At 38.5% G+C, this 16,709-nt stretch overlaps 1 long non-coding RNA gene across 1 annotated transcript; it reads right to left on the reverse strand.

The window, feature by feature from the left end:
• On the reverse strand, window positions 1-16,442 carry LOC141677316 (uncharacterized). Its single transcript, XR_012557378.1, has 4 exons — window positions 16,178-16,442; window positions 16,004-16,089; window positions 2,162-2,252; window positions 1-68 (listed from the first exon to the last, which is right to left on the reverse strand). It is a non-coding gene; the product is annotated as an uncharacterized LOC141677316 (long non-coding RNA).
• Between the last annotated feature and the right edge of the window lie 267 nt (window positions 16,443-16,709).

The following is a 16,709-nucleotide window of genomic DNA, read 5'->3' on the forward strand; positions in this document are numbered from 1 at the left end:
CCTTTGAACAAGTCAAGTTCTGTTATCCTCAACGTCTGCCACACAACTATATTTTAACGTTGACCACCCTGCAATAGTCAATCTCAAATCATCCGACCTCTTCAAAGATTCAAGCAATGAAAATCCAAAAATTGTCCGATCAATACTACAAGCTGGACAAACTACTACATCAGATATTAAAGTAATGACACTCATACAACTGATCGAAGCAAAGCTACATGACAATGATAAGGTAAAAATATTGTTTTTAAGATTTAATTTGAAAGTTTACCATGTACTTAAAAACATACATTCGACAGGAAATACTATGCACAACTGAGGCAACAATTATCGGAATAATACCAAATTTTGGTTGGTATTACGTGGCTTGCAACAACTGCTTTAAGAAGATGAAAGATGGAACAAATACAAAACAATGTTATAATTGCCCAAACATTGAAACAAGCCCAACTTACAAATACAAAGTCATTGTCAAAGTGAAAGATGCAACTGCAACTACCACTTTCATATTATTCGACAAGCAAGTTCTCAGTTTGATAGGAGTACCGGTTCAGCATATCATGGACACAAACGAGGTAATATCTCTCCCACTACTTTGTACAAATTTAAATGTTCAATTCTAAAATTAAACAATAATTTCTTTTATTATTGCATATAAAACAGCATTTGTAAATCACATTTCAAACAACCATAACAACAATAATTGTTATATTAATCCATTTAAGTTAACATTTTTATATCAGATATCACCAAAACCATTACAATATAAAAATTATAATACATGCATGTACAATTATATCGATAGATGATTGTATTCATAGATGCTATACATGTTACCCTTCCTGAAACAAATATTTAATATTAAAGATAGTTCTCATAAAGTAATTTAGGCAGATAAAACATTATAAATATACTACCTATTGGACAATTGAATTAGATGCATATAATTGTTAAACTTAAAGAGAACATGAGTCTAAACATACTCTGCAGTGAACATACTCTGCAGAGAACATGGCAGATAAAAAATGTCAGTTAGACATCTTTCGATTATATAATTAACCTCACAACCTATTAACTTCAACCTAACCATAAAATGATGAAAACAAACATACTTTGCAGTGAACTAGAAAAAATATAACTTAAATAACTAAAAACTAACTTGAATAATTGCTAATTATTTAATATAATTAAAAATATATAATACATAAATAAATATAAATTCCAAAGAATATACTAAGATGTAAATAATCAAATTAACACGAAAATGGAAAAATGAAACATGTTTATACATGAGATATAATAGCCATAACATAAATACTACAAACCAAATATATATATATATATATATATATTTTAAATATATTATATATTACTTGACCTTTTAAATATATTTTTTCCAACAAAATAATTAAAAAATATATAAATAAGAGAAAATAATAATAACAAACATGTAAAAATAAATTTCACTACTTAAAAAATGTAAGTTAACCATATTTCTATAATATAATTAACCACACAACCTATTAATTCCAACCAAACCATAAAATGACAAAAACAAAAAAAATCTTATCATAATGCAGTGAATTAGAAAAAATGTAACCTAAATACCTACAAACCAACATGAATAATTAATTACTAATCATTTAACATACATACCCATCCTAAATTCTCGAAATTTTAGTTTCATTTTCTAAACACATTTTTACACCTCTTATATATTATAATTAACTTATTCAATTCCAGTACTAATGACTTACAAAAATAATTTAACAATGGGAAACTGAGTGCATCAGGTTAGAATAGCATTAAGGACTGCATGTTAGTGCAGACAAGAACTGATTAGAAACATGTATAAGTGTTAACCAACTTTATCATAAACATCTCCATCTTCATTCCTATTAAGCAATTGCACTTATTTAGACCATTCTAACCATTACAATTTAGCTTAGTTTTCATAATCACACATAATATCACATACATAATTGAACATATTTTTAAAATATTATACTAAGCAAACACCATTTATATTTTTGAAACAGGAAGCAAGTCCTATGAACATTCCAACATTCATCAACAATATGATTGGGAAAAAATGCACATTTGACTTGAAGGTCACTAATTACAATATTGGACGAGAGGAATACCTAGTCACCAAACTTACTTGTGTCAAGAATGAAGAAACACAGACTGGACAAGATGGTGCCAAAAATGGAGATGTCAATCAAGCTTTGTCAACCACGGAGCATGGAGCCCTGACCAAAAAACGCATGGCAAACATAGACGATGATCAGTTAGACAATATCATCACCAAAACCAAGGACCAGCACAGAATAAAGCAGAGGAAGTTCAAGGATAAAGACAATACTACAAGCAGTGGAAGAGTGCAGGAGTAAATTCCTTCCCACCTCACTATCAATAAAACATGCAATGCTTTTGAATTCGAACTTAAAACTTAGTTTACATTTCTTTTTATAGACTATTAGGATTTTTTTGCTTTGACTTTATTTTACAACACCTTTGGTATTGGTTTCATTCCATGAACTTAACATTATTATTTAAGAAATTTAGCCATTTGGATGGTTCAAATTTTAATGCTTAGAAAAGTACTTTTCATGTCAATGTACTACATTACACATAAACAAATTAATTCTTTATATTTAAACTTCAATCATTCTTCAGTCTGCATAATTTTAAATAATGTCAGAATTATAATAATTACAACTCATACTTTTTAATAAACTTATTTTTATACATGCCCACAACTACAAACATATGTCAAAAAAACACATATAAACAAATTTATTTTTTAAAAAACTTATTTATTTATTAATTCATTAAAATGAAATAATGACAAAACATAAAATAAAATACTCCTAACAACAAATATAATTTATTACTTCAATATCTAGGAAACTGATAGGGATAAATAAGTCCTGATTTTATGATTAATGGGCTGCTAGGCCCAATAAGAAGATGTATGATATTCAGACCAGAAAGGTTAAGCCTGATAGACCAGATCAGGCCTGGTGGAATAAAAAAGGCCTAAAAGCGCTGATTATTAATTAATTTCGTAATTAATTAATAAGGGAAAAATCAGCTATTGAGAAGAGTCCCGATAAGGATATAAATCCTTATAGATTAGCCTCAAGGGGACCTAAAAGGATAAGGAATCAGCTTCCTACTTCCTAGGACTCCTAAGTCTATTCTAATTATGAGACTTGCCCACCAGGTCTCCTATACCAAGTCCAATTCAAGGACTCCCAACATCTATATAAGGGGTCTCACCCCACAAATCAGAACTACGTTTTTTGGCTTGATTCTCTAATTCTCAGAGATACGTAGGCATCTCGTAAAGGCAGATCGAGCCACGAAGCACGAGAGCAGCCATTAAAGGCCTTGAGCTCCCGAATCTTAGTAATAAATACAGCAAATAATAACCTTAGTTTTTTATCCATAACATTTGGCGCCGTCTATGGGAAAACGCAACAACAACCATGGCGAGAACACGGAGAACAATTGGAGCTCTAGAGGAAGGAACACCATCAGAGACAACCCAGGTGATTTCATCAACCGTGGAGGTTCCTCCCCATTCAACTTATGCATCTACTCAGGGGGAAGCCCAGACAGGGGCAACTCAACCTCAGCCACAAGGGACAACTCCCCCGACTATTCAAGGTACGAATCCTCAAGTTCAACAAGTACATATACCTGTGAATTCTCGACCCGTCGGGTATGAATATTCAACTGTTGTTACTACTAACCCCCCTTATGGGATGCCCCTTCGCCCTGAGGTTGGAGGAAGCGGATATGCTGGGCGAGGCGAAGCACGAGGGCAGTCACCCCCCTATATACGAGGTTTGGGTCCTATTCCTGAGGATCGGGAATTTTCTGGTCCTTATACTGAGAGAGACTCCGAATCTTCGTATGATGAAGTGGCCCCGAGAAGGAGGCGTCCTGGAAAAGAGCCAATGGCCGATGGAAGGCAACGCCCCCAAAGCACCCCAGGGGCGAATCCCCAAGAAGTGCAGGAAAGGATCAGGGCTCATGAGGCTGAAATCCAAAGGCTGAGGCATGGTTTGGAGGCTCACCAGGCCACCAGACCCCAGATACCTCCTAGGGGGAGAAATCCTCCTCCTGTCATAGACCTGGATGGTCCGGTAAGAAGAAGGGCTGTTGTCCCAAGAACTGATCCAAGCAATCTCCTTCCCCTTGGAGATCCTGATGATCCAGCTCCACCCTTCACAGAAGAGATAATGAATGCCCATATCTCAAGGAAATTCAAGATGCCCACTATCAAAGCCTATGATGGCACGGAAGACCCCGCTAATCATGTTAGGACATTCTCTAATGCACTTGCTGCAACCCGTGAATGATGCTATAAAGTGTCGGGCTTTCCCTCAAACCCTGTCGGGTATGGCTCAAAGATGGTACAGTCGCCTGCCCCCAAATTTTATTGGATCGTTCAGAGAATTAAGTCAGGCTTTTATTAAGCAATTCATCAGTGGAAGAGTCCATGAGAAAAGTTCGGCATCTCTTATGAGTCTTGTGCAGGGAGCTAAGGAATCCTTGAGAGATTACCTGAATCGTTTTACAAAGGAGGCTTTAAAAGTCCCAGACCTTGATGATAAGGTAGCCATGATAGCACTGCAACAAGGAACCAGGGATGAGTTTTTCAAGATGTCCTTGGCCAAACGTCCCCCTGAAAATATGTTGCAACTCCAAGAGAGGGCAGGGAAGTATATCAAGGTTGAAGAAAGCATGAGGAAGACCGTAGTAAGTAATGAGCCCACTGGAGGCAAGAAACGAAAAACTGATCTGGAGTATATCGCTAAGGACAAATATCCTAGAACCGAATAAAACCCTGATTCAACCCCCAAGAAGGGAGGACCTGGGCAAAAGTTCACTGAATACGCTAAGCTGAATGCTCCCAGAAGTCAGATTTTGATGGAGATTGAGAAAGACAGAGATATTCGCTGGCCTAAGCCCTTGAAGGCTGATCCCGCCAAGCTAGATAAGGGCAAGTATTGCAGGTTTCACAAAGATGTTGGCCATGACACCGATGAGTGTAGGTAATTGAAAGATGAAATTGAGTTTTTGATTCGAAAAGGAAGATTGAACAAGTATACTGGAGATGGAGGGGACAGAAACAATAATGGAAGGAAGAACTTTGAAGATCGTAGGAGGGACCAAGACGATCAGGGGCGGAATCCCCAACCTAGAGGGCCGGTTATAAATGCAATTTTTGGAGGACCGCGACGCCCTCGAGGGCCAGTGATAAACACGATCTTTGGAGGTCCAACTGCTGCTGGATTGTCCAAAAATTCCAGAAAGGCATATACTAGGGAGGTTATGCATATTGTTGGAGAAGCCCCGAAGAGGGCCAGGACAGAAGTAACATTGGCTTTTGATGATTCCGACCTAGAGGGTGTGAAGTTTCCCCATGACGACCCGCTGGTCATAACACCGATAATAGGAAATAGCCCGGTTAAGAGGGTCCTTGTGGATAATGGTGCTTCTGTGGATATCTTGCTCCATGACACCTTTCTAAGGATGGGGTATAACGACTCCCAGTTGACACCAACCGACATGCCGATATATGGATTTGCTGGAGTAGAATGTCCTGTGGAAGGGATAATCAAATTGCCAACCACCATAGGTACGGAGCCAAGGCAAGCAACACAGATGCTGGATTTCGTGGTGGTAAAGGCTAGTTCAACTTATAATGCTATCATGGGGAGAACAGGGATACATGCCTTCAAGGCAGTCCCCTCTTCCTACCATTCAGTCATGAAGTTTCCCACCCGAAACGAGATTGGAGAAGAGAGAGGAGATCAAAAAATGGCTAGAAGCTGTTATGTGGCCTCTTTGAGGGCAGATGGAGTCGGGGGGCAGGTTCTTCCTATTGAAGATATGGATGTTCGAGAAAATGATGAGAATAGAGGAAGGCCAGCAGAAGAATTGGTTTCGGTTCTTTTAGACCCCAAGAATCCTGAGAGGATGACTTTCATTGGAGCCACATTAGAGGAGCCCCTTAGAGGGAAGTTAGTGAAATTTTTGCAAGAAAATAGTGATGTGTTTGCATGGTCAGCAGCTGATATGCCAGACATAGACCCGGAGTTAATTACTCACAAGCTAAATGTGGATCCAAGCCGGAAGACAGTGAAACAAAAGAAAAGAAATTTTGCCCCGGAAAGACAAGAGGCTATAAAACAGGAAGTAGAAAAGCTCTTAGAGTCTGGTTTCATTGAGGAGATTCAATTTCCAGAGTGGTTAGCAAACCCTGTAATGGTGAAGAAGGCTAATGGAAAGTGGAGGATGTGTATAGACTTCACTGATCTGAATGATGCATGCCCCAAAGACTGTTTTCCGCTGCCTAGAATTGATACTTTGATTGATGCCACTGCTGGACATGAGATGCTGAGTTTCATGGATGGATTTAGCGGATACAACCAGATCAAAATGCATAAGGATGACATTCCAAAGGTATCATTTATCACTGACTTTGGTGTTTATTGTTATCTTGTTATGGCGTTTGGTCTCAAGAATGCAGGAGCCACCTATCAAAGGTTGGTGAATAGAATTTTTAAGGATCTTATTGGTAAGACTATGGAAGTTTATGTTGATGACATGTTAGTCAAGAGTCTAGTAAAGACTGATCATATAGCCCATTTAAGGGAAGCTTTTGAGGTCCTGAGGTACCACAAGATGATGTTAAATCCTACGAAGTGTGCTTTCGGAGTAGGATCTGGAAAATTCTTGGGATTAATGGTCTCAAAAAGAGGAATTAAGGCTAATCCCGATAAAATAAAGGCGATCCTGGACATGGAACCACCAAAAACTATCAAGGATGTTCAGAAGCTCACAGGAAGGGTTGCTGCGCTAGGACGATTCATCTCCAAGTCAGGAGACAAGTGCTTGTCATTCTTCAAGTCACTAAAGAACATTAAAGACTTTGTATGGAGTGAGGAAAATCAGAAGGCATTTGAAGAATTAAAGAAATATATGGGCCAGGCCCCGTTGTTGGCCAATCCAGTTCTGAATGAAGTTTTATTCTTGTACTTGGCTGTTTCAGATAGCGCCTTGAGCGCGGTGTTGGTTAAGGAGGAACTGAAGGTCCAGAAACCCGTATACTATGTCAGCAAAATCTTGCATGGTGCTGAGTTGAATTATTCAACTATTGAAAAATTCGCTTTAGCCTTGGTAATGGCTTCAAGAAAGCTGCGTCCTTATTTTCAAGCTCACCAGATTGAAGTGCTAACAAATCAGCCACTGAGAAACATCATTCACAGTCCCAAGGCAAGTGGGAGACTGATTAAGTGGGAAATAGAGTTGGGAGAGTTCGATCTCAAGTATAAGCCGCGCACGGCTATAAAAGCCCAGGAACTAGCTGACTTCGTGGTGGAATGTACCATACCCAACCAAGAAGTCGGGGGGCAGGAAGATACCATACCTCAAGACAAGGGAGTCGACAATGGGGACAAAGAGAAGGATGATAAAGAATATTGGGTTCTCTATTTTGATGGGGCATCAAAAACAAACTCCAGTGGAGCAGGATTGGTTTTGCAAAGCCCTGATGGATTCTTAATTGAGTATGCTATGAAGCTAGACTTCCCAACCACAAACAATGAGGCGGAGTATGAAGCCCTGATTGCTGGCCTTGGTCTAGCTGGGACACTTAGAGTAAAAAACTTAAAGGTCCGTGGAGACTCGAAGCTGATCATATCCCAGGTAAAGGGAGAATTTGAGGCAAGGGATGATACGATGGCTAAGTATGTACGCCTAGTAAGGGCTGTGATGACTCAATTTAATGAATGCCATGTTGAACACATTCTAAGGGAAGAAAATGCTAAGGCAGATGCGCTATCAAAGTTTGCTTCATCTGAGATAGAAGAAAGTTCAGGAAGTGTATACTTCCGTGTATTGAAGACACAAAGCATAGATATTAAGCTTGTGGCTCCCATAGGCCTGGGGACGTCATGGATTGATCCCATCAAGGCTAACATTCAGACCGGTTGGTTGCCAAGTGATGCAACTGAAGCACGGAAGTTAACTATTCGAGCACTAAGGTACTCTTTGATAGATGGGATTCTGTATAAAAGATCTTTCGTGGTTCCTTACTTAAGGTGTCTCAGGCCCGATGAGGCACGCTTGGCTCTTGAGGAAGTGCATGAAGGTATTTGTGGGCAACACCTGGGGACAGGGCCTTGGCTCATAAGATAACCCGTTTAGGCTTCTATTGGCCAGAAATGATGGTTGATGCCAAAGAATATGTGAAGAAGTGTGATCTCTGTCAGAAGCATGCACCAGTTGTTAGACAACCCCCCGAGATGTTGACCTCTATCAACTCCACAATCCCCTTTGCTATGTGGGGGATGGATATTCTAGGGCCTTTCCCTATGGCCACAGCACAAAGGAAGTTTCCGATTGTAGCCATTGATTATTTCACTAAGTGGATTGAAGCCAAGCCTTTGGCCAAAATCACAACTAAGCAGGTTACACAATTCCTGTGGGAAAATATTATGTGCCGATATGGGATTCCCCGTATCCTCGTCACTGACAATGGAACACAATTCAACAATGAGGAATTCAAGAAGTATTGTGAAGAAAATGAAATTGAGTTACGGTTCACCTCTGTGGCTCACCCGCAAGCCAATGGGCAAGCAGAGGTAGCAAATCGGATAATCCTGGATGGACTACGGAAGAGGATCGAGAAGTCAAGAAATAATTGGGTGGATGAGATACTTCCAATACTATGGGCCTATAGGACTACCTGTAGAGTCACGACTGGAGCAACTCCCTTCATGTTGGCATATGGGGCAGAAGCAGTGGTTCCCGTGGAGATATCACATTCTTCTCCAAGAATTCAAGCTTTCAATACTGGGGAAAATGAGGAAGGGCAAAGGTTGGCGCTGGACTTAATTGATGAAGTGCGAGATAAGGCACATGCAAAGATAGTAGAGTATCAGAAAAAGGCTTCGTTCTACTACAACCTAAGGGTTAAAGAGAGGTTTTTTAAACAAGGTGATCTAGTCTTGAGAAAAATAGAGGCTTCTGGTGTCGGACAGAAAGGAAAGCTAGCCCCAAATTGGGAAGGGCCGTACAGAGTCAAGAGCGTTCAGGGTAGAGGAACCTACAAGCTGGAAACTATGGATGGTTTTGAAGTCCCGAGGACCTGGCACGCACAAAACCTGAAGGTTTACTACGTGTGAGATAGGCGAAGTACGATTCTCACTTGTCATTATGACAAGTAGGTTTAAAAGCACCTGGAAGCTTTGCTTGCGTAGGATTTTATATTTCAGTAGAATTTACATTGTCTAGTTATTATTGATTAGGGTCGAACCCATGTTATGTAAGGTTTTGAAAAACCAGACTTCATATTAAAGAGTTTGAAATTATTTCAATCCAAGGATGTTTAAGATTCAAATGCATATTAAGATTGTAAAGTCAAAACAGAAAGAGGCAAGAAAAGCAACATATAAAATATAAGCCCCGAAGGGTAATAAGTTCTGAATACGATTAAGTCAATACATAGAAAGCCACAATGGGCCAAACAAGAAAAACAAAATACTCAAAGATCCTTGAAGAAGTCATCATCGATGTTTCCTTCATCGGCAGCAGAAGAATGAACTGGAACAGGATGAGCACCTCGAGGAGAACCAGCTTCGGCCTCAGCAGAAGAAGCAAGAATAGGAGAAAAAGGGATATCATCAAGAAGAGGCTCTTTCCCAGGAATATCAAGGACTGGATAGGCAGTGAGAGTCACCTCCGGAATCTTCTTCCCAATCTCCTCTACTATCTGCTCCCAACAGCTAGAAAAGGTCTCCGGGAAGTTAGCATCGTACTCAGCATTTAGGACATCCTGAAAGTCCTGAGATGCCTTATACTCAGCTATCACCTCAGCTCGGGCCCTTTGAGCATCCAGCTCCAGCTTACGAACTTTCTCCTTCTCATCCGCCAGCTCCTTCTCTACCTCACGGAAATGAGTGAAGTTGGCCTCGGAAGCCTTGAGGTACCTATCCCTGTCCCTCTCAGCAATAGTTAGGCTGGTCCTCACATCCTTCAAATTGTGAAGGGCAGCCTGGAGATAGGTATTCATCTGCACGAACATATCAAAGTACAGTAAGTAATAAATAAAAAAAACAGTTAAAAAAGGAAGAGGCTTACAGAAGCCACGACCTGAGCACCCAGACGCTCAATCTGTAGGTCATCAGAAGACTCTACGATCTCAGCCCTATCACGAGGCGTGATCACACTCTGAGACCAAACGACGGCAGCCTCGGAACTCTCTACCACCGTGTCCCTCCTCTGAAGACCCCAAGTAACGGTGAAGGGAGAGGTATCTTCATCAAGGCTAGGAGGCCTCTGGGATAAAAAGGTAGGGACGGCCTCCTGAACCGTGACTGAAGGGCCGTCACCAATCCTAACCCGCTTGTCGCGGTGGGTCTCAACAGCAGAGCCCTTGGCGGCACGGGCCTCCCGCTTCTTGAAGATTGTGTCCAAAGCGGCCCTAGCTGCAGGCAAATACGAGCACGTAAGAAAAAGGACAAATAGAGAATGGAGAAAATGGAACAAAAAGGGGAAAGAAATACCCTCGGGACCAAGGTCACTTAGACCTAAACCTTGCAAATTACCCTCTGAAAGGATGAGAGCGCAATGGTGCAAGTTATCGGCAGTAATGGCCTTGATGACCGCATCCTCATCTATCCCCAATTTTAGGTCTCTTAAAGACCCGTCTATACTTTTTGAGAAGTTGGGCCTGAAAAAATGGTCCCAACCTTCCTCGGAATCCAGAAATACATAAAACCACTCACTCTTCCATGTTGGATACGAGTCGGGATTGGTGCCAGAAATAAAGCAGGAACGAGCCAAGGATCTATGAACTATTTTGACCCATCCTTGGTCCTCAGAAGCATTTACAAATTTAAATAAATAACGAAAGACACAAACATTTGGCTCAAAACCGTGTTTACGAGATTGGGCCATATAACAGTGAATAAAACGCCAAGAGTTGGGTGTGAGTTGGGTCGGACAGACTCGGGCCTCAGCCAAAAGGCGAAAAACAAAAGGATGAGGAGGTAGGCGAAAACCAGCATAGAAGGTTTCCTTATAGACCCGAATGGCCCCAGGTTTTGGGTAGCAGGCCCTATCATTTGGGCCTGGAGCCTCGACCCTATAAGGGTGAGAAATGCCAAAAAGGCGGGCTATGGTACCTACTTGATCTGGACCAAATCTAGAAGGATAATTATATGCATCTAAGTGTAACATGTTAGGAAAGGCTTGCCCAAATTCGGTTAAAAGATCCCTAAGAGAAATAACTGAGGAATGTACAAGATATTTTTTACCTCGGCTGGCCCTAGAGGGACGGGCAACAGCTTGGGGGACATGGGAGTGAGATGAATCAGAATCCGCCATGGATGAAGACAAAAACCCAGGAAGCTCTTGAAAGTAAGTAAAGAAGATGAAGATTCAAACGGAATCTTCAAAATAAGCCCAGAAAGCGGCGGAGTAGAAAGCCGAAAATCGCTTGGAGGTGGCGATTCTTGAGAGACTAATTGCAGAGTTGAAGTTTAGAAATTTTTGTGAAAGTGAAGTGTGAGAAATGAACTCACACTCCACCTCTTATATAGAGGAGCTCAAAGATGCACAAACGGGCCTGGGCCTAAGAAAAAGGCGGGAAGCCCATAAGATTTGAATTTTGAAAAGGTTTAAAATTAAAGTTCATTGAATGAATCAAGGCTCGAACAGCCTCAACAACGCCCAGGGTGCATCATCCCTAGCCGTTGTTAAAAGTGTGGCTCCTAGGCGTGGTACAACAACGCCCAGGAAGCATCTGTCCTCAACAACGCCCAGGAAGCATCTGTCCTCAACAACGCCCAGGGTGCATCATCCCTAGCCGTTGTTAGAAGTGTGGCTCCTAGGCGTGGTACAACAACGCCCAGGAAGCATCTGTCCTCAACAACGCCCAGGGTGCATCATCCCTAGCCGTTGTTAGAAGTGTGGCTCCTAGGCGTGGTACAACAACGCCCAGGAAGCATCTGTCTCCAACAACGCCCAGGACGCAAGTTTCCTATACGTTGTTAGAAAACTGTCTCCTAGGCGTGGGTGCACGACGTCTAGGATCTATGAAAGCATCAGCCTCCAACAACGCCCAGGACGCAAGTTTCCTAGACGTTGTTAGGAAACCGTCTCCTAGGCGTGGATCAACAACGCCCAGGAAGCATCAGCCTCCAACAACGCCCAGGACGCAAGTTTCCCAGACGTTGTTAGGAAACTGTCTCCTAGGCGTGGATCAACAACGCCTAGGATGTATTGAGCAGCAAAAGTTCTGTTTTTCTGACCATTTAATTAGAAAAATAAGGAAATTCCTTAAATATTTTCTGAAAAATGTTAATATTTTCAGAAATAAGGAATAAATCCAGAAAAATTAAAGGATAAATCCCAGAAATTAGGGAAAAAATCCAGAAAAATAAGGAAATTCCTTAAATATTTTCTGAAAAATGTTAATATTTTCAGAAATAAGGAATAAATCCAGAAAAATTAAAGGATAAATCCCAGAAAATTAGGGAAAAAATCTAGAAATTCCTTAAATATTTTCTGAAAAATGTTAATATTTTCAGAAATAAGGAATGAATCCAGAAATTAAAGGATAAATCCCAGAAATTAGGGAAAAAATCCAGAAATTCCTTAAATATTTTCTGAAAAATGTTAATATTTTCAGAAATAAGGAATGAATCCAGAAATTAAGGATAAATCCCAGAAAATTAGGGAAAAAATCCAGAAATTCCTTAAATATTTTCTGAAAAATGTTAATATTTTCAAAAATAAGGAATGAATCCAGAAATTAAAGGATAAATCCCAGAAATTAGGGAAAAATCCAGAAATTCCTTAAATATTTTCTGAAAAATGTTAATATTTTCAGAAATAAGGAATGAATCCAGAAATTAAGGATAAATTCCAGTAAATTAGGGAAAAATCCAGAAAATTAAGAAAAATTCCAGAAAATTAGGGAAAAATTCCTGGAAATTAAGATGATTCCTGAATAAAAGGAAGATTCATTGTAAATGTATAGGTCGCTCCACACTTTGCGCAAAAATGAAACCCTGTAAGGGAACGAATAGATTTAACTTCTGCGAAACCTAATCAATATTTCCCAAAAGTTGGGGGGCAAATGATAGGGATAAATAAGTCCTGATTTTATGATTAATGGGCTGCTAGGCCCAATAAGAAGATGTATGATATTCAGACCAGAAAGGTTAAGCCTGACGGACTAGATCAGGCCTGGTGGAATAAAAAAGGCCCAAAAGCCCTGATTATTAATTAATTTCGTAATTAATTAATAAGGGAAAAATCAGCTATTGAGAAGAGTCCCGATAAGGATATAAATCCTTATAGATTAGCCTCAAGGGGACCTAAAAGGATAAGGAATCAGCTTCCTACTTCCTAGGACTCCTAAGTCTATTCTAATTATGAGACTTGCCCACCAGGTCTCCTATACCAAGTCCAATTCAAGGACTCCCAACATCTATATAAGGGGTCTCACCCCACAAATCAGAACTACGTTTTTTGGCTTGATTCTCTAATTCTCAGAGATACGTAGGCATCTCGTAAAGGCAGATCGAGCCACGAAGCACGAGAGCAGCCATTAAAGGCCTTGAGCTCCCGAATCTTAGTAATAAATACAGCAAATAATAACCTTAGTTTTTTATCCATAACAGAAACTACAATATAAAAATAAAATGGAATTTTGGGTATTTCAACCTTAAATATTAGGATTATATGTAATTCATAAAAATCCCACAAATCCTATATCGGAAAATTTTTTAACATAAAAATTATTTAAATTCCGATTAAATGTAAAATTTACTTGAAGCCTATTGAACAAAACCTAATTAGATTATCATAAACGGACCTATAAATTATTAACACATAATAGATGACTTAAACAACTTAAAGATATAAATCTACTATTTTAATGATAAGTTTACTTAAGAATCATAGTTCAATCCATATACACAAAACAAAATAGTATAATCAAACTCTATTTCATAATGATATAATCAAACTCTCTTTCATATTAATCTACAAAAATTATCACTTTAGAATAAGTCTCCTATAAATACAAACAAAACCCAAAAATACAAACAAACCTCATACTCTCCCCAACCTGTGAAACTAGATACAAAAAACCAAAAAAATGACAACCCTTACTGACATGCCCATCTTTGCCATCTTGTTAATCCTTGAACAACTAGCAACAACTAGCTTTGTAGATTTCTACACATTCTTCAAAACTTGGTCACAAACACAGAAAAGAATGACAGTAAGACACATGTTAAGCTACTACCCGACTCGGGAATTATATAGGTGGGGTAAGAACACCAACAAATCAGTAACTGATATGCTGCTGCATTTTATGGAGATCTCAGGATCATATTATGACAATACTGATGCCCTATTTTTTACAAATTTCCGTATAATACATCAGCGAAATACTGGCCTCTACAATCGGTACAATGAATCTTATGAAACTCTTTGCAATTGGCAGAAAATGACCATACTTTGTCGTCAATAATAACAAAAGTTTTGGATATTTACTACTGTCCAGAAAAAAGAGCTGCATCAATCGACAACCTGATAGAGATGTTGACCAAACCTGATACAGCTAAAAAATTCCCTACTACCATTCAGGTATTACGAATAGTTGCTAAAAGTGTTTGGCCAAATCACATTTTCACTGAACTCTATGGTCCGTCAATCTGTAACCAACACAACGAAAACTCACACCCACATTTTATGTCAGACGGAATGCCGATCCAGTCGCATCTCATATATGACTACGCATGCCCAAGATGTAAGGTCACAATTATAGTCGCCTGTTTTACAGATCTCAGCCAGTCTACAAATATATGATCATGCGGTGATCATGGTCTATTATCTTTAGAAAATTGTAGCATGGGAAAAATAATTTATGTTTCATTTGGAACATGGCCTAGGATTTCAAAATTTATTGCTGTATATTACTTTCTTTAGAAAAATTAGCCACTAGCTAGGGAATAAATCATGTATGTTCCATTAAGAACATAGCTTAGTGTTTGAGACTAAATTTAAATTTTCTTTACCATCATATTTGTTTTTCTGTTTCCTACCATTTGATATAATGCACACATTTACATTCTCTTATATAAAAAATTATAAAATACATATATAGGCACTACAACCAAAGAATAAAACAGGTAACAATTAAATTAAATACACACTAACATACTTATTTCCATGCAAATAATGTTACATTCTTCATACTTGGTTTTAAATTAGTTTCAACCAACTCCCGCCTTCAAATTGTCATGTGTAAAAATAATTGTACTTTCAAAGCTAGGAATTCATGCGAAATGGATTTAACGTTCTGCAATACATATTGATGTTTTAACTGTATCTCTTCTGAAAAAGGTGTAGCTTCTTTCTTCAGTTTTTTCATTCTCATTACTAAAGACACTACGATGTTGCAAATGAACAAAATAATCAAATAAAATTTTAGAAAAACATATGACACTGTGTAAGAACATCACAACCATCCTAATGATGTCCCTGTTCTTTTGCTATATGCAGCGGTTTGAGCCTTGTATGCTGCTACGCATAAAATAAATTATACCCAATTTGGAAAAATAAATTATACCCAATTCTGTTAGGTTTGGGATGTGCATGATCTATCTTTCTCAGCTACAACTTTATTTTGCGACTGCATCGCTACACCCAGTTATTGTAGGTAAATTGTCCATTTTTGATGTACCGTTATTTGGTGTTACTTGGACACCTATAGTTTTTTGAACTTCCATTAAGGACACCTTTCATTGTCTAGGAGCCAATGCTAATACTAACAAAATATACACTTTTAAATTAACCATTAATTATCCCAACCATTGCTACAAGGATCTGACTTTCCTCCAACAATTGACTAAAACAGAAGAAATGAAATCACCACTAATAACTGTAAAAATTTTATTACCTTACACACTTGTGTGATGCAGGTCTATAAGCCCTCCCCTTCAATAGCAACATGAATGTGCTCTTTCTTATTTGCATCCACTGAATCTGAGGACAAATTTTGTAAAACCGAGAGTTGTCAAACAATCATATAGACATGATATCATTAATTATATATACCAATAGATAACAATACCTTATCTTAGTTTCCCTGTACATGAAACACCAAAAAATAAACCAATTAATCACCTTTCACCAATACACCCCTTCCTATCAATAATCACATAACCCCAAAATAAAAGATCCCCTTTCTTCCAATATATAAATCTTACTAATCTCTATTCTCTTCAAAGAAAATCACACACTCATACTGTAAACAAATGATTGTGAACATGTATACAGATTAGCGTATGTATATGTACAGATGTAGTGTATGTATATGTCTAGATGCATGTTATGGATGTGTCTCTTTCTCTACTCAATCCTGTCTGAAACCCTTCTACGTTTAAATTACTTTACTTATCGAAAAAATTAACAAAATTTATTTCTTTTCCAAATTTTGAATAGGAACCAATATTAATAGTTTTTCTTCACCAAAAAGTAACATATTAATCAAATTATTTAATTATACTAAACTATTAATTTAAAATAACTACAAAAAACCAAAATTTTATTTTATAATAATTTTAATGAATTTAGTTATTAAAAACAAAATACTATACTAACAA

This window comes from Apium graveolens, chromosome 8, assembly GCF_009905375.1.
Source record: "Apium graveolens cultivar Ventura chromosome 8, ASM990537v1, whole genome shotgun sequence".
NCBI classification, from domain to species: Eukaryota; Viridiplantae; Streptophyta; class Magnoliopsida; order Apiales; family Apiaceae; genus Apium; species Apium graveolens.